Raw genomic sequence first — 25,527 nt, 5'->3', positions numbered from 1 at the left:
TGATGAAAAAAAATTGTACACCCCCCTTTTACATGTGTGGGGACCCCCCCCCCTTAAATTCAACGTAAAAGGATGTAACTCACTGTATATGTGAGCGTTCACAGTTCTACCAAATTTGGTGTCTATCGCTGTAACCGTCTCTGAGAAATATGCGTGTGACGGACAGACAGACAGACAGTAAACCGATTTTAATAAGGTTTTGTGTTTACACAAAACTTTAAAAATGAACTACTTGATGTTCAGATAGGCGACTAAAAATTCACAATCATAAGCACTGTAACTCTGCTGAGCAGGATTTAACTGTTTTGACAATGACAATGGTTGCTAGATTTGTTTCACATCAATCATCAAGGCATCAACAAACACGGCAAGCAGAAATGCCAAAAGTGTAGCATCCACCAGCTATTGCTTGATGGTTTGAAACTTTTGGGCAGTTTCTGGAGACCACACAACCTCATGCGATTTTTTTATTTTAGGACCAGACAGGGAGGCGTTAAGTAAAGCCTGATGGTGAGCGCTTTAGGTAGGATCGATGGTAGAAATTTACCATATCCAAGAATGTGCTAAGGTTTTTGACCGTGTAGGGCAGCGGAAAGCTCGCGACCGCTGCACCTTGTCTGCGTCGAGTTGTTTACCGCCTGGGGTAATTGAATCGCCTAGAAATTTTACCTGCTAGTGGAGAAATATACATTTTTCAACGTTAAGAATTAGGACATTGTCAAGGAGGCGTTGGAAAATGCACACGAGATGTGCCAAATACTGAATCGTTGGAAGATGTGACTAGAATGTCATCCAAGTAGACAAAACAGAAGTCCAAATTTCAGAGTACACATTGAATGTGTCTCTGGGAGGTTTGCGCCGCATTGCACAGGCGAGTCCAAAAGATGTGCAAATTGTTGTCTTTGGAATATTTTTGGGAGCTACTGGGATTTAATCGTAAGCCTTAGCGAGATCCAAGAGCGAGAAAACACGGCAGTTTGCTAAATAATGCGCAAATCCTTAGATGAGTGGCATACCAGTCCAGAATGATCTGATCATTCAAGCGACTAGAATCTCCACAAGGTCGCCATTTGTCGTTGGACTTTGGGTACTGAATATCATGTCAAACTGGCCCAGAGAAACTACGCTTGGTAATGAAGTTGCAGTCGTTTCAAAGAAGTTTGCCAATGCGTGGGTCGGCAATGTCTTCAAAAACGATGGAAAGAGTGCTAGAGTGGTAATCAGGTTGAAATTTTTCCTGACATCCTAAGTGAGATTATGGAGTCTATTAGGGGCCCATTCTACATATCCAAACTTACAATGAGCTCCTGACTGAAAAGTACATAATTATAATCCGAAAAGGTCAATGATCAGTCCGATTGTCATTTAGTAGAATGATATCAAGTATTTTCTCCCAACCGTCACGACATACTACCCCTGTTGGATATCAGTAGATTTGTATTTAGAAGTCAGAAAGAAGTCACAAAGACACCTCCTATGTTAATTTCCGAACTGTGAACCTGTGAGTGTGCCCCTCATTGGAGTGGCAGCCGATCAACCGATTGGCTTTTCTCAATTCGATGCTGGACGTCGGATATTATAATTCTTGCGAAGGTGACGATCGTTTGTGATCCAGATAATTCGCGGAAATAACACTTTTTCCATGGGCGTTTCCTCCAGTTTGACCCTGGCTAGGTGGCAGGAACCTCAGAACCCAAAAAGGCATGCGAGTCTTTCCGAAGTGTATGAATTTTCTAGGTTTACCCTGATCAGTTTATCCATAATAGATCTGTGGAATAAGTTGCAATATTTTTCTTCGAACCCTTTAGGCCTCCTGGCTATTCTTATTGTATTCTTACTCCCTGATCACGTTCAATCGTTTATGGGGATCCTAGTGTTTTGACGGCTCAGTGATTGGGCGAAGTTGTCCATATTCATGCAGGTCTTTGGCATCCAGAAGCTTCTAACAGGTGAGAATCTAGTCGTATAGAAATATTTTGAGCTTCACACTCGCGCAAACGTCGCTAATCTTAACAGCAGAAGATCTAACTAATCGCTAGAGAATCTGTACTCGAATGCTATGATGACACCTGGGAGGAATCGGGTCATGGGCCACATTCTCTCTGGTCACTCGTACTATTCATCCCTAGCGGGATGATCATCCAACAGCACCAGTAATAGGCACATCGCAGAAGAGCCATGAAATGCGCACTTCGGCGGCTAATTGGCGTTGCCTCGTTGTCAGTAGTTGTTTACAACTTACCTTCTAACTCCTCGTCCTCATTATGATGATGTTTGAAAGCGATAGGTTTTGCCTTCTGTTGATTTTTTGTGTGCGTTTTTGCATATCCAAAGAGCATTCGACAACACATCACACACAGAGATACAAAATGCCCTGACCCGCAAGGGAGTTGGAAACACTCTGGTTTTCTGGAAGGGCAAAATGCTAGAAAGTAGGCAAATAGAAGTACCGACAGGTACAAATTCTATTGTCACTACTCAAAGTTGTCCACATGGCGGGGTACTATCGTCGCTTATGTGGAGTATGGTAGTGGATGAACTCCTGGACGTGTTAACAAATGCTGGAATACAAGTCCAGGATTACGTGGACAACATTGTCTCTGTAGAGGCAAATATGAAGATACCCCATGTGATAGAATCCAAACTGGACTAAGGGATACTAGTGCCTGATGCAGAAAGGTGAGACTGCGGATCAATCCAGCCAAAACCACAATAGTACCATTCACTAGAAGACGTAAGCTCGATCACTTGAGAGCCATAAGATTACATGACATGTAGGTGAAACGAGAAACAGAGGTCAAATATTTGGGAATTACGCTAGACCAAAAATTACTCTGGAAGACGGCTTGTAAGTTCACAGCAGGAAAAAATGGAGTTGCAGCCCGAAGATACTACTTTGGATATATGCTGCAATAGTAAGGTCAATGATTACCTATGAAGCGGTAATCTGGGCAGAAAGAGCCAAACTCAACACACAAGCCATGGATTTACACAAACTCCAAAGACTGGCTTGCGTGTGTATCAGTGGGGACATGAGGACATACCCAACGGCATCTCTCAAGGTCCTTGAAGGATCAACCACTCTCCATCTGCACATACAGTTGGAGGAAAGGAGGGAAATATTCAGTATGGCCAGGAGTATCAGTGAGGCGGGGAGCTGCCTAAACCGAAGGAGGATTTATATTCTTTCTAGACGGTATACCGAATTACTGATACCAAGGGATAACATGACAACGAGGTTTCATGTTGATAAGAAGTTTGAGGCCCAATATGGATTGTAGCGCCAAAGATTATTATTATTAAAAAGTTTGAAACATACGGGATATATATGCTTAAACCAGCAACTGATTACTTTACACTGATGAATCCCTCACAGCAGAGGGAGCGGGCGCCGGTGTCATTGGTCCAACGAAAATGTACTTGGAGCCAATGGGTAAGTACACTATCATATTCCAGGTGGAAATATACGCGACAGACAAATGCGCTTCCTTTAATCTCCAAAGGAACTACAGGGAGAAGAACATTGCTATTCTCACCGCCAGCCAAGCAGGGGGAATGACTTGAGAGGCTGAATACGCTCAACACGTCCAACAAAGTCTAGATACTCTGGGTTCCCCGCCATGTTCGGTTGGACGCCAATGAGGTAGCGGACGAACTAGCCAAGAAGGGAGCAGCGATACATTTACATGGGCCAGAACCCTTCTGTGTAATCGGAAATGGTTTCATGGCTATGACATTAAGAAATAAAGAGGAACGGTTGAGGGAACTATACTGGACGGGCTTCAAGGAATGGAGCAGTCCAGGGTGCTTATTGGGGATACGAAACCATGCGCACAAAGGATTGCTTAAACCCCACCAAAAAGAACCTCCGAATCATGGTCACTGTCGGTTAAACTATCACCTAGGGAAGCTAGGGATATCTGCGAACACTGCCTGCAGGTTCTGTGCGGAGTGTGATGAAACCTCTATATAGGTCCTTGGACAGTATCCGGCACTTGCGCAAAGTAGGTCGAAGCATCTGGGAGAACACTTAATACCAGATGCAAAGTTGAAAGATCTGAAAGTAGGGAATATACTAAAGTTCCTGACGGTTATAGGCTTGCTTGAGAAACTATGATTAATAGGTACACTATAACCAGCAAAAGGGGCACAAAAGTTCTTTAAGGATGCGGTACGGCTTTCCCTTAACAGAATAATAATAACAATATTATCTTCACCTGGTATTTAGCGAGGTCGCCTTCGTCCCGCCAAATTATTCTATACAATCTTGTTCAGAACTTCGGCTTCATTAGCTTCCAGCACCTGGCTTTCTTATCGATCCGCGTTGTCCGGCAGATCCCCAACGTCGGCGGTTTTCAAGCTCTGCGTTTAGGTCGGAGGCAGTGATTTCCAAACTGGGAACCACTAATTGGTCTGCTTCCATATACACAGGTGTCTTTACACTCGAGTTCAGCACAAATTTGCTATGGCTAGCACCTGTTGTATTCGCTTCGATGACCACTGTCTCCTACCCGCATGCCAGCAGTTTTTCCTCCGATGATGTTCCTAGAATTAGCACCTCTCTATCGTCTTCGATATCCGTTTTATAAAATTTTAATCCACGTGTCAGACACGCGAAATGTCAGGGGAAAAACCCCCTTCGTTAGGATCACCACCGGGGTAGGGGTCTTAATTAAAACCATAGGTATCCAAGATATTTAGAATCCGTATAGTAGAGACGAGGCTCTTCCGTGACCACGCAGGCCTCGATATATGTTGTTCCGCCTTGGCTCAGGGTCCTATTAACACCTCTTGCAGTCCAAGGAGGATGCTTCCTGGGCTGTTGCTTCAGTTCAGTGCAGTAGAAACTATCTATGCCGTCTTAATTTCTATGGAATTAAGGAGAATATAGAAATATATAGTACCTACCCTTTACAAAATTCATTCCATGCGGGCCAACGTCTGCTGGTTAAGAGTGGGTCATCCTGCAAATAAACAAGGGAAATTTCATGAAGCTCCTTGAAATTCTTTAACTCTGAAAACAATTTGTATTTCGTCAATAAATTTCAGTAAAAGGAAGGTCGAAAAATAAGTGGAAAACCCAAGAATGAGCAAAAGGAATCAATTTTGTTCAAGGTCAGGAATTTCAATTCATTTGGGTAATACATATATATGTGCAGGGAAAAGTTTATATTTATTGATTTTAATTAATGTAATTATTGGTGTCACGCTCTTAACAGTGAAGGCAGAATTCCATTCTTCTAGGAACTTTCGACACCAAATTGCTGCCTCTTGTCCTTGAATACTGTTTCAACAAGAAAACCTTATTGAAACCCACTAATCACTGAAATCACAAATCAATTTGGAAAGTAAACTAATTAAAATCGAGGATGGAATGGAGCCCGGATAATCAACTTTGAGTACTAATTAGAAGCCTCGTCGTTATCTCATCATAACTCAATTCATCAGTGACAAGACGAGAGAATTCAGAAGTTCTATAATCCCGTCTTTACGTCAGGTAATCAACGCCTATACCACTCCCTGTAATGAGTTCAAGAGATCCAATTTTGCAACATCTCAAAAAGGACATAATGAGAACTTATCATCTAATTTTAACGAGAAAAATTAGCTTAAGCTTCCTATTTACGCAGGACTGGTTCAAGGCAGAAGTAGTCTAGGAATGAAGCCCAGGAAAAAATACGAAGGGAGAACTTCCAGAGGGATTAGCAAAGTATTTGGGCTAACATCTGTTGGTAGTACGTGTGTAATGTGCCCTTAATATGCTTATAAACTGAAGGCAAAGGAAAACTAGAAGAACTTGCAAAGCTTCGGATTTTATTTATGAATTTCCCAAAAACCCAGAACAGCCTGTACAGCAGGAAGGTCAGACATTTTATTGTATCCATAAATGGGAATAATTCCCGGAATTAAATGGCATATCCTGGCCATTTCCAGGATTTATAATAAATTACACTCAGACCCCATATGAAGGAAACAGCAAACGAAGATAGAAAATTGGTCACGCTCTTTACGGTTTGTTAACACGTACATAGAGGCGAGAAAATGGAAGCGATGATTTGCGGTTTTCGGTTAATAATTCAACTTGCGTGATTTTATTTGAGCCCCGGGTGCTATTAAAGGTATGCTCGGCCGTACAGTCGACCTTATAAGAACTACCTTCCAACGTATCCTTTGAGTACCAATGAAGTAGAAATCTCCAGGCTTCCGCTTTGTATCGGAGGGTATTTGTTTAGATGTTCCGCTTTCATAGTAAATCATACTCGTACAGATCTCAATAGACTAAAAGCCACCCCTACTAAATTATAAGTGAAACAGCTTCCTGCCTTCTATTCGGGTTAATTGAGCGTATAAAAGGATCCAAGCGTGTGCTACTAGTTTTCCATACCATGGCATATTGGCAGGATGTCAGGATGCCACTATTTATATTCAAGCCCTCTGAAGCGGAAACTGTGATAAATTAATTTTTGCCCGTCGGGGGTTGAACGGAATTTGTAGATACTCATACTTTATGTGGTCTAATACTAGTTTGGATAAAAAATTATTCATATTTGTCAAGATAATCTATGATTTGCGCCAATCATTCAGTGTAATCTTGAAAGGTCATCAACATGATGAAAAGCGAAATCACAAGGAACACAAAGGGGGATTTCCAAGACTATGTATATTCATCCTTTCTCGAACTTCGACCTACATCATCTGTCTAGTATCAGTGAAATATGGATAAATCGCATCGTCATCCTTCAGTAGAATCCCACGCAAAATACTCTTATTTCATCCCCTTACCATACATCGCGTACATCAATGAAATACTAAACGTATCTAAAAATGGAAAAGTTGATTGTCCCGATAATCTCTCGAGACTTAATAGTTGCCAAAGATAAGATACTTTTAATTCTTTACATAGTCCCACGCGATATCCTTGCACCTAAATTGATTACATTGTCTCATCTGCTCTCTTACTTAATATCCTAAAAGAAAAGTTGAAGGGATTTAAGGAAGAGCCGGAAAACTGGTTGTAAACACAATAATGTCTTCACGCGCTGGAGTCATATTCTGGACCGTGGGATGCAAAGGTGAACAGGTAGCTTCAAATGCACAAATAAAACGTGACAGGCACCAAAATAGACAAAGTAACCAACATATTTAGGTAGGGATGAGAGGCATTGGTGGTGAATTGATGGTTAGGCAAGACTTGAGTGGGTGGCTGCTATGGGAAAAATGGAGAAGGGGTTCAGTTCCTCTCCGTAACTGAGAAGATTCTACTTGGCAGAGGTTACGAACGAACAAAAAGTTATGCTGAATTTTTTACGTATTACATTAGCTAAATTGAATATACAATGGAAACGAAAATTTAAGATAATATAAGGACGGATCCGAAAGACAGAGTCTCCGGATTTTTCGTTGAAGAGGACCATCTCAAGGTATCTTTATGTGGGTGAAATCGAACAACTGCACATGGAGAGTATTCATCACCCTCCTCTTCTCTACACTGCCTGCAAATAGCAGCGCCTGCCTCCTATACTTTCAAAGCGATGGTCAAAGCGACTGGTATCCAAGATGGAGCATAAAATCTGAGAACCGTCTTCTGAACCATCACAAACAGCTCTACTGCCAAACCCACCTCCATGATCGCGATCGCTAACAGTTCTTTCTTAATGAAAAACTGGAGAAGAATGATGGTGAGCCTCCCTCACCCAAAAAGTGGGCAGATTGTACCTGCTAAAAAAACAAATCCGGATACCGGAAGCTGGACGCTTCGAGTATAAAGGTTTCGTGTTCATCTTATGTGAAAAACTCTCTATGCAGAGGGAGTAAGTTGCTCCCCATTTGGTCCGGTCCGGCATTAAGTTGATGCAGACTAAGGACCCCACAATTCTCAAAAAATATCTCTATGAACGATTTTAAATTCGTACATAGCTAAGAATACAAAATATTCCGTCATATTTTACCAACCTTCAAGGCGCACATATGTACACACATATCAACGACATGCCACTCAGAGTGCATATACCTCCGCCTTAAATTCAATTTTTATGAATGGTAGCGGCGGGACTAATGCAAGCAACATTAATAATTAGTACTTGCAACGCAAATAGTGCTTTTCGCAGTTCTCAAAACGAATTCATTCAGATAAATAGCAGCCAAAAACGAAAAGCGCCGTCAAATTGCAAATGACGTAATCTGTCATCAGAACGAACCTTGCGGACGTGTAGCGAATTTTGCCGACTTGAAATGTTCACTGTACATTGAAATTGTGTGCGGTCCGCAGCTTCTCTCGTCCGCATTCCGTACGCAATGTAATTGTGTTTCCCGCTTTACTCCATGCACAAAAACAGATATATATATATGTTATGTACGTAAATTAACAACCGTTGGTAATCAGGTACACACATATCCAGGGCGATAGGTAAAATCGATAAGAGGCAAAAAGAGTGCGCTTATAGGCAACCCGCAAAAGGCTCAAGCTCGCCGTTCAGCGAAGAAATAGGAAATGTTTTAAGAAACTTTGCTCAGAAGGGAACGTAAACCCGTTGGGGTTGGGATACCATCAAATCGGTGACTGGCTCGGCAGAAGATACCTTCACGGAAAGGGTAATACCAACAAATATTGCGTGGTAGTAACCCTGGACGTGAAAAATGCCTTCAATTCCGTCGATTGGTATTAAATACGGAAATCCCTAGCGAAGGTTGGTATTCCCGCCTATTTCGCTGCTCTCGTCGAAAGGAGGCCCTGGTAGGACACCGATGACGGACCCCAGGAGTATCCGCAGATAACCTGCAGGATTCCATATTGGACCCGCTACTGTGGACCATCATATACAACGAGAGATTAAGATCTTCCCCTTCCGGAGAGACGACACGTTGAGATTAATTATAATCCCACCCAATTTCTCCTGGGGCACAGAGGATGTCACCAATACCTGCACAGGTTTAATTTGAAGGCCTGACCCGACTGTCCAAATTGTGATGGACTCCCGGAGGACCCAGAGCATATATTCTACCACTGTCCGAGATTTGTAGAAGAAAGTTGGAATCTAGAGGAAACTCTAGGAGAAGTGCTGGTACCAGAAAATTTGGTGCCGAAAATGGTAGCAGACCAAGCCAGAGTGAACTGACTCCACCCCGTGATTTAATATCTTATGGTAGTTCCGCGAGGCAGGGAGGGAGTCAGGGGTGGTTTTAATGGGTAAAAATCCCGCACACTGTTGTGTCCAGAACAGTCCCTTTTGAAGATCCGCACCTCCTCAAAAAAAAAGATAAACACACGGACAGACAGGCATTGAACTGATTTTAATAAACTTTTGTTTACCTTTAAAACGAACCAATGATTAGCGCGTTTTCGCATCGAATGTACATTCTCAGGACATAACAGGAACTGGTAGGCAACCCGCCGATACCCTGTCTAAATATAAGCCTGATGGCGCAACGCTGGACAGTGACTGATTTGCTGGAGAAGGCCCACCGTACCATAGTGGCCATCTAGTAAACCATGTGCCCGGAGTAGGCTTCCTAGTCATTTGAAAAATCAAACCTGCAGTTAAAGGCTTTGAAAAATCAAATGAACGGCTATACTTTAAACGCAAATTTCAAAATAACGTTAGCGTTCACATCCCTACAGAGAGGACTTCAAAATCGGAGAGTCCAGATATGGTATCGAAATCATACTTCTCATAATATCTCGAAGCATCTCCTGGTATGATATAAAAATCAGACTTGGAGACTTTTACAGTCAAGTTGGGATGGAGCTCGTATTCACCCGATACTTTAGTCCCATAGGTTACATAGAAGCACCAATAATAATGGATTGCGAATTATTCAAATGGTCGAAATGGTCGTTGGAAGAAGTTGGAATCAAAAACATTAAAAGTGCTACAAACCACGAAGCTATCCTTTTTTTAAGGTTTTGTGTAAAACAAAACATTATTAAAATCGATTTACTGTCCGTTTGTCTTTCACACCTTATATCTCAGGAACGGTTACTCCTATTGATTGGTGTGGTTGAAAGGTGGGACCTGTGAATGCCATTACATGCAGTGAGTATTCCAATTGGCGTTTAGCGTGTTTAGTTGCATTCTCAAAGAACGCGGGCACGCGCAGAGACTTATCACGAACTCCGTCGAGCGGAGAAGCGACTTCACAGACGGAAAAAGGAAGCCTGGGAGAACCAACAAGTCTGTGAACTAGAAAAGTACAGGGAGCAACCGCACCAGGCGCGGAAGTTTTACCAACAAGTCAGCAGGATGAAGCCTTATACACCCCAATGCTCATCCTGCCGAGACAAAGAGGGAAATCTGATTTCCGACAGAATGGGCATATTGGAGCGATGGGTTGAGTACTTTGATGAGCTACTGAACAACCAGAACATCGGCGAGTTGGAGGTCCCGCCAACTGAAGACGACGGACAAATACTGCCACCACCAAGTTTAGGAGAAACAGTCCGTGCAATTCATCGGCTAAAAAATCATAAGTCGCCAGGAGCCGATGGAATTACAGCCGAATTGGTTAAATATGGAGGCGACCAGTTACACCAAGTGGTTCATCAACTTGTGCTCAAGGTATGGGACAGCGAATCAATGCCTGACGATTGGCAACGGGGCATAATCTGTCTCATACATAAAAAGGGAGATATCACACAGTGCAGCAGTTATAGAGGTATCACGTTGCTGAGTACCATCTATAAGATATTCTCCACTATCTTGCTAGGCCGGATAGCCCCATACGCCCAGAACATCATTGGCCCATACCAAAGAGGCTTCACTCCAGGCAAATCAGCAACAGATCAGATTTTCTCTCTGCGGCAGGCGATGGAAAAACTGTTGGAATATGGACAACAGTTGCACCATCTGTTCATCGACTTTAAAACCGCCTATGATAGCATAGCCAGGGTAAAATTGTACACGGCCATGAGAGAATTCGGTATCCCGACGAAATTAATAAGACTGACTAGGCTGACCCTGACCAATGTGCGAGGCCAGATAAAAGCAGCAGGATCACTCTCAAGACCATTCGACATCAACAACGGTCTACAACAAGGGGATGCGCTATCATGCGTCCTCTTTAACCTGGCCCTCGAGAAAGTGATCCGTGATGCTGAGGTGAATGCAAGAGGTGCGATCCTCTTCAAGTCCACCCAACTACTGGCCTATGCTGACGATATCGACATCATGGGAAGAACCACCCGAGACGTACAAACTGCCTTCATCCAGATCGAGTAGGCGGCGCGAGATCTTGGGCTGCACATCAATGAAGGCAAGACAAAATATATGGTGGCACCGTCCGCACCGAAGACGAATCAACCAATAGCATCAAACCGCACTGGTCAAACACAAACACGAAGAAGAATAAGGATAGGAGAATACAACTTTGAGACCGTTGACAATTTCTCCTATCTAGGGTCGAAAATCACAACCGATAACAACTACGATGATGAAATCCGCGCAGGGTTGTTGTCAGCCAACAGAGCCTATTTCAGCTTACAAAGACTGTTCCGCTCGAAACGTCTCACCATAGGGTCAAAGCTCTTACTGTACAAGACTATGATCTTGCCAGTCCTCATGTATTCCTCGGAAACTTGGGTTCTTAGCAAGAAAAATTGCGAACTCTTGGCCGCGTTCGAGAGAAGAATCCTCCGAAGAATTTTTGGCCCCCTACATGAGAATGGACGATTCCGTAGCCTACACAATGACGAAATCTATGAGCGATACCATGACCGTCCGGTTGTGGATAAAATCGGGCTCAATAGGTTACGGTGGGCGGGTCACTTAATCCGTATGGATGAAGATGATCCCACCCGGAAAGTCTATAAGGGCAATATCTATGGTAGGAAAAGAAGACGAGGCAGACCCTGCCTAAGATGGAGCGATGGCGTGGGCCAGGACGCCAGACAGCTTTTAGGGATATCGAATTGGTGGACCTCGGCGCAAAACCGGGATGTCTGGAGTTCCTTATTAAGGCAGGCCTAGACCGGATACCGGTTGTTGCGCCGTTGATGATGATGATGGTTTAGCGACGGCTACATGCAGAAGGAGAGGAGGAGTGTAAATTTCTTTTTACTGAGTATAGTCAAGTGGGGTATCAAATGAAAGCTCTTGTTTTTGACATTGGTTGCAAAGGGGTTCCGAAATGCCTCATTTATTTCAAAGAACCGTTCTCAGAAACTATCCAACACAAATACCTGAAAAGAAATATGGTGGTCATTCAGATGGTATCTAGACCTCAAAATACTCTCCATACCGACATGTGTTTAAATAAAGTTAAAAATAGTATATTTCCATATTTATTATAAGTATATTTTCTAGAAATTATATGGGTACCCTTTTAACTTTATCCTAGGATCATCAACATTTGCAGTAATCTAGGTCATACTATAGAGCATGATACTACCAAGTTTGGTGGAAATCGCATTATTACTAACAGAGGTATAATAGGTCAAGGTAGCTGTAAATGGGACAAATGTCTACTTAAATATGATTATTTTAGCAATACGCAAAACCTTTCATACCTGAAGCGTTTAGTTTCCGCTTTCTTGGCTTGTAAAAATTCACTTGGAATTCTGGTTTTCCAACTGTACTACTACTGAGATGGATGAAACTTTTAGATCACTGTGCCGATAGCACGGTCATTAATATGACCTTAGAAAGTGATTTTCTAAGGAAGACAAAAGTGCATTTACTATTCTAAGGCTTAAACAGGAATAGATTTGACAAAACTTCAATATCAAGTAGATCATGAATTTTTCGAACAGTAAAACCCACCATGTAAGCATTCTTGGTCATTGTAAGAAACAACTGAAGCTTGATTCAAAGAACGGAATAACGACGCAAAACTGGCGAAAGGAAATCAAAAGAAATTATTCACTTCCTAATCCTTGTGATTTACTCGTACTTTGACCATTATACATCATAAATTCTTTGAATATATCTATATATGAACAATTAATCTTGCAATTCTTTTGAAATGTCATCAAGGACCTACCATCACTGTTAAAAACGCTTGGAAATTAAAAACTATTAGAAATTAGAAGTGGTCGAAACTTTTCTAATTTTCGAGGTAGTACTTTCTTCAACTGTAAATGTTATTCACAGTTGAACATTTTTAGACCACGGCTACTGGTACCATCGTCATCGATCCATCACCCAATCATAAATCATAGACTGAAATCAATGGAAAAGCACTGTAAACACATATCTGACTCGAACACTCGCATAATAAAATCAAGTGAGCATCCGCTCATACGGTTGACCACAACAGACAGAATAGCATAAGAACAATGAAAACGAAAACAAATTCAATTTTTGAAATAACTTAAAAAAGGTAATTAACAAATTAAATTAATTCAAGTAAGTGTAAAGGGGCCGCTCAAAGAAAGGGCAGGGATCCTTGTTGAAATGAAAGACTAATGAGCCCTTAATGTCCAACCAAACCCAGCGGGCATTCTGAATTTTATCAATATCTTTAGGTCTGGTGTCTGGTTTCATTCTTTTTTTAAGGATTTTTAAAATCGGATCGAAAGGATTTTTTTAAAATCGGTTCAATGTCTGTCCGTCTGTCTGCCTGTTTGTCCGTCTGTCCGTCTCTCTGTTTTTTTTTTTTTAAGGAGGTGGAAATCTTCAAAAGACACTGGTCTGGACACACCAGCGTGTGGGATTTTTACCCACTAAAACCACCCCCGTCTCCCTCCCTGCCACGCGGAACCACCATAAGGTATTATATCACGGGGCGGAGTCAGCTCACTTTAGCTTAATCCCATTTCTTCTATACGCGGCGCACATGACCGCGTTTTTCTCCTTTCCTCTGCCTTTCGTAATTTATCTTGAATAGATGCGATCATGCAGTTGACCGCATCCCAATTCTCTTGATGTGCTAGCATTTTCGGCACCAGATTTTCTAGTACCAGCACCTCCCCTAGAGTCTCCTCTAGGTACCTCCTTTCTTCCACAAATCTGGGACCGTGGAAGAATACATGCTCTGGTCTCCAATTTAAACCTGTGAAGGTATTGGAGATATCCTCCATGTCCCGTGAGAAACTAGGTGAGATTACAATTAATCTCACCGTGTTGTCTCTCCAACCACTCCTTGATGGCAGGAATGAGCCTGTGAGTATTTGATGGTCGGCTTGGTAGTGATGATATGATTCCCGACTCTAATACAGGCGTAATTTCTCTTCCGGCGCTTCGTGATGAGGACCGCTTCCATTTTTTCCTCCGCAAGCGTCAGACCAAAGCTCTCTAACCAGCATTTGACAGCACTGATTGCCTCGCTTGAGTATAACTCAGCATCTTCGAGATGCTTTGCGGCAACAACCAGTGCAATGTCGTCAGCGTAACCCACCACTGTGGCTTCCTCCGGAAGGGGAAGATTAAGTACATCGTTGTACATGATGTTCCACAGTAGTGGGCCCAATACGGAGCCCTGTGGGACACCCGCGGAAACGATGTACTCCTGCGGTCCGTCATCAGTGTCGTACCAGAGCCTCCTTTCAGTTAAATAACTATCGACAATTGCGGCGAGATATGCGGGAATACCAACCTTCGCTAGGGATTTCCAAATTAGATTCCAATTGGCCGAATTGAATGCATTTTTCACGTCCAGGGTTACTACCACGCAATATTTGCTGGTACTACCCTTTCCGTGGATTGCATCTTCGGCCAAGCCAGTAACCAATTTGATGGCATCAATGGTTGATCTGGCTTTACGGAACCCATACTGCCGATCTGAAAGGCCGTCTTGGCTTTCAACTACCGAGAGTAATCTATTATAGGGTAATCTCTAACATTTTCCCCACAGTGTCCAAAAGACATATGGGTCGGTATAAGGATGGTTCACCTGGAGGTTTACCAGGCTTAGGCAGAAGCACCAACTTCTGCCGCTTCCATACCACTGGAAATATTCCCTCGGACATGCACGCTTCGAACAACTCAGCGAACATCTCCGGCCTGGATTTCACGGCAAGCTTAAGGGCCTTATTCGGTACTCCGTCCAGACCCGGTGCGTTATTGTCTCCTATTCTGCCGCAGATCTCCAGCAGTTCGTCTCTGGTGACTGCAGGAATTGCCGTCACATTCAGAGGTGATTGGAATATGTCGGTGCTCTCCTCTTGCTGGGGGAATAACCCCTGGATGATTTTCAGCAAGAGTGTGGGACACGTAATCTGCAGAGAGGAACGGCCTCTGAATCGTCCCATCACGATTCTATAAGCACTCCCCCAAGGATTTACGTCCGCTTCTGAGCAGAGCTCCCTAAAACATTTCCTCTTGCTTCGCTGGATGGCGATCTTGAGAGTTTTGCGGGCTACTTTATAGGCGCACTCTTTTTCCGTCTCTCTGTCTGTCTGTCTGTCTATTTGTCTGTCACAAGCACTTTTCTCAGAAACGACTATACCGATTAACACGAAATTTGATGAAAAGGTGAGAACTGTGGACCCTCAGACATGCAGTGAGCGATATCCTTCTACGTTGAGATTTAGGGTTGGTCTCCATACATGAAAAGGGGGGTGTAACAATTTTTTTCACCGAATATAGTCATGTGGGGTATCAAATAAAAGGTTCCGATTAGTACGAAGCCGGTCTTAGTTTTGAGATTGGTTAGAAAGGCGGAGAGTGGGAGGGGTGGAAAGTGATGATTTCGTTAACGGACCTATTCTTAGAAACTACCCAACCGAAAAATCTGAAAAAATTCATGAAGCTGCCTCTATATGGTGCCCACTACTTAATTATTCGCAAAGCTATTTTTCCCCAACTTTGACTGTTGTTTTAAGATTAATTTTGTTAACAAAAATAATTGTGTATGCTATTTAGTCGCTGTGTGAGCTTACTTCGACTTAATATTTGCCATTTATGTCACTTGTTGCTACTGCAATTGTACAACTCAGCTCGAATTATTTGCCCATAAATTATAATCGGTTACCTACAAGCGTTTTATGCATTCAGAATATCTGCAATGTTACCAATCATATCACGAACTGAGCAGAAATTACTTTACACAATTTACCTTGTTATCCAAGTTTTCAAACAACCTAATTTATTTCTAAAAGGGATCCGGAAATTTTGAAAGTAATCTTGAAGAAGAAGCTCTGGAAAAGCAAACTTTATAAGCATAAAAAGCTAAAGAATCACCTGGAAATATTTGTTCCTTTAATTTTGAATTATTCATGGAAGATGCCCCGCCGAAGTGAACGAACTTTTCATTTCCTGGAGACTATGGCCGATTTATTTAAAGAAAATTTCATTTTAAATGATCAAAACTCGATGTGGAAAATTGCTTTGATATAAAATAAATATTCCATCGGGAACGCATTTTGTAGATAAATTCAGGAAGCTAGAATCCTAAGAATAACTTTGATCGGGGCTCGTTTGTTTCCATCAGCTGATATGAATTTTAATGAATGGTTTCCGGAAAAAATCTAGGTAAATTGTTCGTAATACCTTTGTAGTGGTAATATAGCTCTTTGATTTTCCTGATCAAACACCACGAAGAAAAAATAGGTAGTATTTTTCTATACGAATATTCTATCTGGGAAATGTATGCCTTTCGTGTTTCATTCGGAAACCAATAGGAAAAGCCCACATTTCCTGCTACGCAATCCATGATTTTATTTTAATTTTATATAACGTTTGATGAAATTATTTGATAGATACTGATGTGTAGAAAAATATCCTGATTTTGTGCTTCCCACATAAACAAGTTGGGAACCATTCCATTAACATTGTGATTAGAATATAACCGATATTCAATGAGACTCTGCCATTTTACCCCCTTCTTAGCCCCAATTTTGGCTTACGATGACTTTGTTTATAATTGTGGGAGTTGTGCCAAACTTTCCAGTATAGTGACCTATATTGAAAGATATATTGCTAGATCTAGGATAAACTTAGGGTGGTTCAAATAAATTCCAAAAAGATAATAAAATATTAATATTAACTTTATTTGAACAGATATTATGACAAAGACTATTTTTTTGAGATGTTTGGAAAACGATACTTTTTTCGGATTTTTCCGTTGGATAATTTCTAAGAATGGGTCCTTGAAATAACTGACCCTTTTCTAACCTCCGCCCATTTACAATCAATGTCGAACAAGTATTAATCGAAACCTTCCATTTGATACCCCACCCGGTTACATTCGGTGATAAAAAATTGTGCACCTCCTTTTTGGATAGAAGGGGAACAACCGTTTCCTTGAAATTCTAATGTCATAATCAACTTTTTACTTTCAATTATTTTTCTCCACAAATCAAGGCGTACTCCGCCACGGAGAACACCGGTGGTGGCAGCAACATTCGAAATAAATTTCGCTCCCGATCTCTTGTCGAATACCGGATCACTTGGGAGCCTTGGGTTACCCCCGTATACCACCTCCGCGGGGCTGACAGCAAATTCCTCTCGGTGGGTTGTTTGGAGGCCAAGTAGGACGAGAGGCAAGAATCAAGGCCTATTCCGCCACAGAGAGCCGGTGGTGGAAATTGTCAATCGAATTAACAACATTCGAAATAAATTTCGAATGTTGTTAACCCTGCTGCGCCACAAATCCTATCCTTTTTCGCCCTGAGATTAGAATATGTTGACGATAACCAACGAGCAGATCAATCAAAATTATATCAAGGAAATTGATTTTCAGATGTTTCAAAGGATGCTACCTTGAAAATTTACTATAGAAGTTTAGATAACTTTACTAAATACTAGCGGATACTGATTAGAACGGCCGACACGAAAGTAGGCAATATCCCAACTCACAACAGAAGATATGAGCAAACAGCATGGGGCAAAAATAATAATGAAAGTAAAAAAGTCAATACCGCAAGCGGGACGGTTCAGGTATAAATGTTTCGTGGTTATCTTGAGCGAAAAACTTTCTATGCATGTTTTTCCACTCGTATGTCTTAGAGTGCAATAAATTCACGTGGAATACCTCAAACTTTCAAGAATTATGTCTAATATGACCGCTTATACTGATGCCATGTATGCCTAGAATGAACTTTCAGGGAGTTTTCGGGTAAATTTCTATGGTGGTGCTCTATATATGGGGAGTCCCCCCCCCCTTTAAACCCACCATAAAATGATGCCACTTGTTGCAGCGGTTCATAGACCACACAGCTAAGAACCAGGCGGTTTCAGCTAACAAGAAAACGCACGACTCCTCCAGGTGGCTCAAAACGGACAGATCGCACGCTCTTGCTCTTGGTTGCGCTTTTTTGCTGGGCTTTAGTCGTGCCAAGAAGACCCCCTTTAATTGTGAACTCCAACGTTAGGGCATCATTATATGCCGGCCTCGCTCGAGAACTTCGAAAAGGCCCTCGTAATGTGGTCGAAGCGGCTTCTAAGGAGCGTCCCTCCTAATTAGCACAGGATTCGAGATTCCTGGGCTCGTCAATCACGAATTCGCATGGTTGGCGAGTGCTGGCGGCAGCAGCTTTCGCATTACGTCTTTGAGCAGACGCAAGAGACCGATTGGTTGAGCCCCAACCTGACGTCGAGAACGGGATGTCTGGGGAGCCTCAGGTTCTCCCCGTATATCAACTTCGCGAGAGTTGCAGCAAATTCTTCTCGATTGGCTGTCCAAAGACCAAATAGAGCGAGTGGCAGGACTTGCGACTAAGAAGGATCATCCTGAGCTATTATAGCGGACTGCGGGTGGCATGCGGTTGTCTGGTGGCGTTTGAAGCCGAAAAATTTGCCCAACTCAGAAAACGGAAGACTCGAAGTGTATTTCCCGGTCAATGATTACAATTACCGGTACATCAAAGCGTGGAATCCATTCTCGACAGAGGGCCTCAACACAAGATTAAGCAGTAATGTCTTTCTGACGTATCGCTTCAGGCCACCGCGTGAACCTATCGATGCTTATGAGACAATACCTGAAACCGCGCAGGTCTCGCAAAGGGCCAATGATGTCGAGGTGGATTGTGTGGAAACGCTTGACTAACATGCTTTGTAGTCTTGCACTTCTGGGATGCGATACACTGTCTGGCCCAAGAATTAATGTCCCTGTACATGGATGACCAGAAATACTTTGCGGTGGCTAACCGATTCGTTGTCCGAATGCCTGGGTGAACGGCGTAAAATACTTCCTTTCGGAAATTGGCCGGAATATATGATCCTGGCCCCTGGTCGCAGTATGTACTGGATGTTGAGTCGAAGATATGAAACTCCCTAAATGTGTATTTGGAGTTGGTCCTCAAGCTCTGAAGATCAGCGATGTCCTTCTGGGTCTTGGCGATTGCCGGAAAATCGACGGGGGGGGGGGATCTTGACCTCTGCAACACATGGGAAAGCACCACCCTTTCCAAACACGTGTTAAATGTTGGAAATGAGCTGGCTGAGAAAGCTCAAGTGCCAAAGTTGGCGAGGGGACGCTTTGTCGGGCTTTTGTTTCAAAGCAAAAGTGAGTGACTTATGGTCCGTGAATGTGGACGGCCTGCCTTGAAGGGAATACTGGAAGAATTTAATTGTGAGGTACGTGGCTAATAACTTACGGTCATAGGTGCTATAATTCCATTGAGCTAGATTCAGCTGTTTGAAGAAAAAGCTCAACGGTTGCCAAATTTGATTCACTTTTTGGTGAAGAGTAGCACCTTCGTCAATGTCTAGGGTGGCATCTTGCTGACGGAATGCCAAAAGTGTATCATCCAGCAGCGGTTGCTTGGTGGTCTCAGACACCTGAACATCGTCTGCGAACCAAACCATCGGACAGGAGTCTTTGGTTTTCAGCACAGAGAAGAAGGCGTTAAGAGTCGATTGATGCTGGGCCGCCTTGGGCAAGAAACAACGATGGAAGTTTAACAAGAACCTTCTCAGATCCTTAACAGTTTTCGAAAGCGGCAAGCTCAAAATCGCTTGTACTTTGGCTGGGTCCGGTTGGATACCTTGAGGGTTGATCAGGTGACCGAGGAATCTCACCTTGGATTGTAGGAATTTGTACTTTTTAACGTTAAGAACTGGATCGGTCTCAAGGAGACGTTGACAAATGTACTCGAGGTGTCCCAAATGCTTGGACTCAAATGACGACGCGACCAGAACATCATCCAAATATATGAAACAGAAGTGGAGGTTTTGCAGGACAGACTGGATGAATTTCTGAAAAGTTTGCGCCGCGTTGCGCACTTCAAAAGTCATCCTAGTGAACTCGAAGTACTTACTTGGATTTAGTATTACTATTAACCAGAGCACCGGTGAGATAGCACTAGAAAATTTGCACATTGCCGTTTTCGGAATGTCTTCGGGAGCTACTGGGATTTCATGATATGCCTTGACTAAATCCATAATAATAATCGTTGACGCAAGAATCCAATTGGATCAGGGCCTTGAAGTGTGTTAGACCACTTCATTCAAGACCGTAACAGTGTACTACAGGATTAGAGTACCCTATAGAAGGCAATGTTGGCAGCATTGCGCTCACCCGAAATTATTACCCTAGTTTGACTTAGGCACTCATTAACAGCTAAGTCGACTGGTATCCGACGTCAAATAACGATACAAATCCCACTGCCACCTGTGAGATTTTAACCGCGACCTTCCGTATGACAGCTTTGTGCTCTAACCACACAGCTATCCGGATCCTAAATCTTTAGCTGGGAAAATACGGCAGTTTGCAATAGAGTGCACAAAATCATGGATGAGTGGGATGGGGTATCGGTCTGAAATCGTCTGGTTATTTAGACGTCTGTAGTCGTCATAAGGTCTCCATCCGCCTTTGGATTTAGAAACCATGTGAAGCGCCGAAGGCCAACAACTGCCTGAAGGTCTCCAAAAACCCTGATTAAGAAGTTCTTCGAACTTAGAAAAAATCGGGGAGCCAGTATTGTTGATGTGGTGCTGAATATCATGCTTAACAGGCTCAGAGAGACTACACTCGGTAGTGATGTTGCGGAATTTTCAAAGAAGTGCGTGATTACATGCGTTACCAAGACGATGGAGAGTGTTTTGAATGAGCAAGATGAGATTTTTCCAAATGACCTAAGGAAAGTTGTGGGGTCAATGAGGAACCTATTATGTATATCAACTAGCAATCCATAGTGGTACAGGAAATCCCCGACTAAGATGAGAATGCTGATGTCTACAATAATAAAGCACCAAGAGACCGCTCGCCGAAGTCCTAGACTCAAGTATACCTGCCTATAGCCATATCTGCCGATTGACGAAGAATTTGCTGCGGCGGTATTAACTTATGATGCAAGGATACAGGAAGAACCGAAACTTCACGGCTTGTATCGACTAGATAGTTGCACCGGCTCAAGGGGCCCTTGATTGTGAGGCGACGAGGTGCTGCATTTCAGGTAGCAGTCCCCAGAACTCTCGGCAAATTGCAGAGACTGGTACATTTCTTTGTTTTTTTTTCGGCGAACCTACGATGGTAGCAGCATGCCCTGGTACTTGCCGCAGGTCTCGACGACCTACTTTCCGAATGCATACTTCGGGAGGGGGATGTATACCATGATCTAGTCCTACTTCCTGAACACAAAGCAAAGACGGCCCCTGCCGACTCAGAGACGGTTGCTGTTAATGCTGCCAACATCCGCTACAGCTGGGCCACCTCGCTTGAATTGTGGCGAGACACCTGGTCAACCATGGGTCGCACATGGACCTCATGAATTGTATCCTCAGTGACGACTAACGTGTGCTCTCCGGGAGCCTCTGCAGCCGCAAAGACTGTAGCAGCTTGGTGCCGACTTTGCCACCACCCAATTGCTTCAGGTCACACAACAGTTGACTTGGCGCACGGTCACCTAGCGTTAGCTTTGTCAGTAAATGGTTAATTTTAGCCGTCTCACTTACTAACAACGCGTTTTATGAGCTGCTCTTTTAGCCGCTTGTAAGAGCAGTCCTCGAGGATGTCGAAGACAAGCTCAACTATCACTTCGTCCAGCCCGACCAGCGCTTGATTTAAGCGAACGGTATCCGCTTTGACGCCGGCCAAAGTGAATTGAGCCTCGAGTTGGAGGAATCATGCTACCGACCTCCTACGCCAAAACGCCCGCACACCCAGGCCAACCGGCTTGGACCTAATTGTCAATGTTGCTGTACTCGGTGTTGACGCAGGAACGGAAATACGGATCGTTTTCGTTTTCACTGACATCGCTGTCAATTGTTTTTAGATGTCATGGCTACCGCAATTCGAACTTGCGTGCATCCGACATGCAAGTTGCTCGCTTCGCCACAAGCTAAAATCGTTCATCCCCAAGTACATAAAATAAATATTGCACCCGAAAAAGGAGTAACTTCGAAGGGACCATTGGGAATATATTCAATTCTCTAATTCCAACACAAGGAATTTTCGAGGTATCTAAAATAAGAGTACTAATAAAGCTGCTGCATATCTAACGGTGTTATAGCTGACGTTGTTGAACCTCCTCCCCACCTTTTGCACAGGGTTCAAACTTGGTTCTTGCAGAGACTCGTTTTGGTCTTTGAGCTGGTCGCTCTGCTGTAAGGGTCTTCATGGGCACATTGGTACGACGGTAATGAACAAAGTGTAATATCACCAATTCAATTTGGACCTATGAATAGGTGTTGAAATATACTACACTTCAATTCAAGACCGCAACGGTATATTAGTAAACAATATGGGCATAATTACGCTCCGCCCGGATCACTATCTTCAAACCACTAAGTCTTTTTGGAGTGAAATATACTATGGTCTCTCTAAGGGGTGTGTTGGCACCCCATCTACCACAAGGAGTAAACATGGGACAAATGCATAATAACTCTGAACCCTGCTGTCATTCAAAACTGTCGATTTATGTAAAATTCAGCACCTCTTACTATTTAGCCTATTTCAATATATCATATATTACTCACTGGATTATTCTGACTATTTAAACACACCCTAAATAGGAAAGCACTCCCCAAACACAAAGTCAATTGAAGCGAGTGATCAGAAATTAATTTCCGGCATTAACATGGGAGTGTAATCGGAGTACTTTAATTAGGCTTCCTATTTTCAAAACATTTAACATTAATTACTTCAGAATATCAACAACCCCATACTTCCCCCATTTGATGTTCATTTTCTCAAATTCTCTGCCAGGAAAACAAACATGAGGGCTCTGAACCCAAACAAAATATTTTCTTGTTCTCATTAACTCTGAGTGTGAGAACTTGACTGAATAAATTCTTGGAGAATCTGAAAGTGCGTTAATTCTTGAATATATGGAGGAGCTTAAACCAGCTTTGCCGGTGAATTACGACACACGCCGACATTGTTTATTTCACCTGGAAATTAGAAATCGTTAGGCTTACGAATGAGTCCCTAATGACAGATGTAAGAGAGGAATGATTCTCAGTCTCGAGCCTGCAGGCTAGGAATCATATGGAATGCCTCGAGGAAGGATATAATGAGAATAAGGAGTTGATTTGGAAGCTTAATTGACCCGTTTCCGCTACTTACGCGTGTATATATGTGTGTCAGAGTTGTATCTTTACAAAATTGCTGCAGGGAAGCTGACTTAATTGGAGACACAATTCACTCCCTCAAACTATGCTCGAATTTTCTCTAATGTATGTTAGAATGATTGCTGAATTGAGTAGAGTGGGGAGAGAAACGTAAACGATTTTCACTGAGTCAAAAAATGTATTCTAAAAACGACACAAAATTTACTGTACAAACACCCGATGACCCATCGGTTCCCATTTCCATTTCGCAAGTACTTTCATTCATTCAACTCGCACTTCACCTCGCAGAAAAAAAAATTAAAAAACAAAAGCATAAGGTATCCCCTCAGGGGATACCATTTGAACATACGACAACTTTTGCTGGTTTAGAGAAAAAGGGGTTGAGCGCAACCCTCACTATTTGACTGCTGATTGAACAGTCACAGTTAGGTCTTCACGCGTCTCGAAAATTCCTCAACCAATTAGTCAAGCAAACCCAGTTCTTCGCGAAATTTTCTGAGTTTAGCACACACAGCCCTGTCCCAGCAGATCTTGACAAAATCCCAAATTACGTTATAAAAAACCTCCCCTCCCTCCTCTTCCTATTGACTATTTTCCAGGTGGATTTAGGAGGGATCCACGTGGAAAATAGCCAAAATTATTGCCTTTAGGGAAAAGAGTGTCTCTGACGGACCAGAGGATTACAATAACCTCCTCCCCCCCTTTTGAACTTTGACAAATTATTTGAGAACATGGACAAACAAGTTGACCCAGGATTGCATCATTGCAGCATTGTTGACCATCAGTTTGGATTCCGAATCTACTCAGCCTACCGGTCTAAACGTCAATAACAAACCTACAGCAGCCAGAGCCTAAAAAGGACTTTGACTTCGTGGTGGTAAATGCAGTCATTTATAAATCCATTGAAAATCAGTTCCCTACCTGCCCATAAGACTTCCTAGCAATTTTTATCGAAGAAGGAGTGCCACAAGGGTCCGTCTGTGTCCTTCGTTTGGCTCGACGGCAAGTGGATCGAGGGTTAATCAGCTCACTATTCCACCAGTAGTTGGGTTTACGCTGGCAAATATGCTTCTCCTGAGCATGGAGGAATCGCATACTTTGATGACGTTTTGTGCTGCATGAAAAGGTTTTTAATCTACTAGGATGGTCTATCAACACTTCCAAGAATGTTTGCTCATCTATTGCTTTGTCGATTTTCTCCCATGAGGCTTTCTATATAGTCATTGCGGTCATCAGCCCATAGCGGATGAGCAGGGTTTAGTGCACGTATAATACGGTCCATCTTCTAGGCTCTTTCGGGTTACCAGTTTATAACCGAGTCCCCACGGGTCCCGATTCATCACGACTATTACGTCCTGTTACCAGTGAGCTTTGTTTCTATTTATCGCGGGGCGAAGTTTGCGTTTAGTCTATCTGAACTCTGTCATTGTACTTCATGCTTCCTCCCAGTAGAGCGACTGAGTTTGTGATACTCCTTTAGGAGGTCTGTAATTTCCGCCGCCAACCAACAGATAGAAGGTTTGAAACGTCCTGATGCCCTCCTGGGCATGGAAATTAATACCCCCCGGAGTGCCCTCCAGCGTAATTCCACCTGTTCCAAGAGCTTCAACAAACCTCTCGGTGCTCACCTTCGCGGCGCTCTACGTATAGGAGCAGCGATAGGTTGGTGTCCAGCGAAGGGTGGCGACACCCGTTTCGAACGTGATGTATTGATGGTCTCTTGCGGAAAAGTCTTCCAGAATTCGCCATCCGTCTACCGACAGCGTTAGCGATTCCGCGACCAAGGTTACGTTAGGGATGCTTCCTTCACAGGCTGGGGGCCGGAGCGTTCGCGTGAATCAGGTGTTGAAATTACAAACTCGGTTCTCGCCGTCATTTCCTAGAGTGTGGGTGAGGCATGTCGCACTCAAGTGCCCAGGGATTGTAGTCACCCCAACCAAGATTCGCCCCTCCGTGCTCCCTCCGGGGTTTCGAGGCTGAGTTGGCAGTTCCATATCATCTCAATGGGTGTAGACGTTGGAAACCGTTGCCTCTAAGAACACTAAGGCAGGCTGTTGGTTTGTAGGATGAGGATCACGTTAACCGCGTTCTTGATCTTTTCAATTCTGCTCTAAGCCAGGACACTGCCTCAAACCTGCAA

Source organism: Hermetia illucens, chromosome 4, assembly GCF_905115235.1.
Source record: "Hermetia illucens chromosome 4, iHerIll2.2.curated.20191125, whole genome shotgun sequence".
NCBI classification, from domain to species: domain Eukaryota; kingdom Metazoa; phylum Arthropoda; class Insecta; order Diptera; family Stratiomyidae; genus Hermetia; species Hermetia illucens.
Note: the sequence above shows the minus strand (reverse complement) of the source record.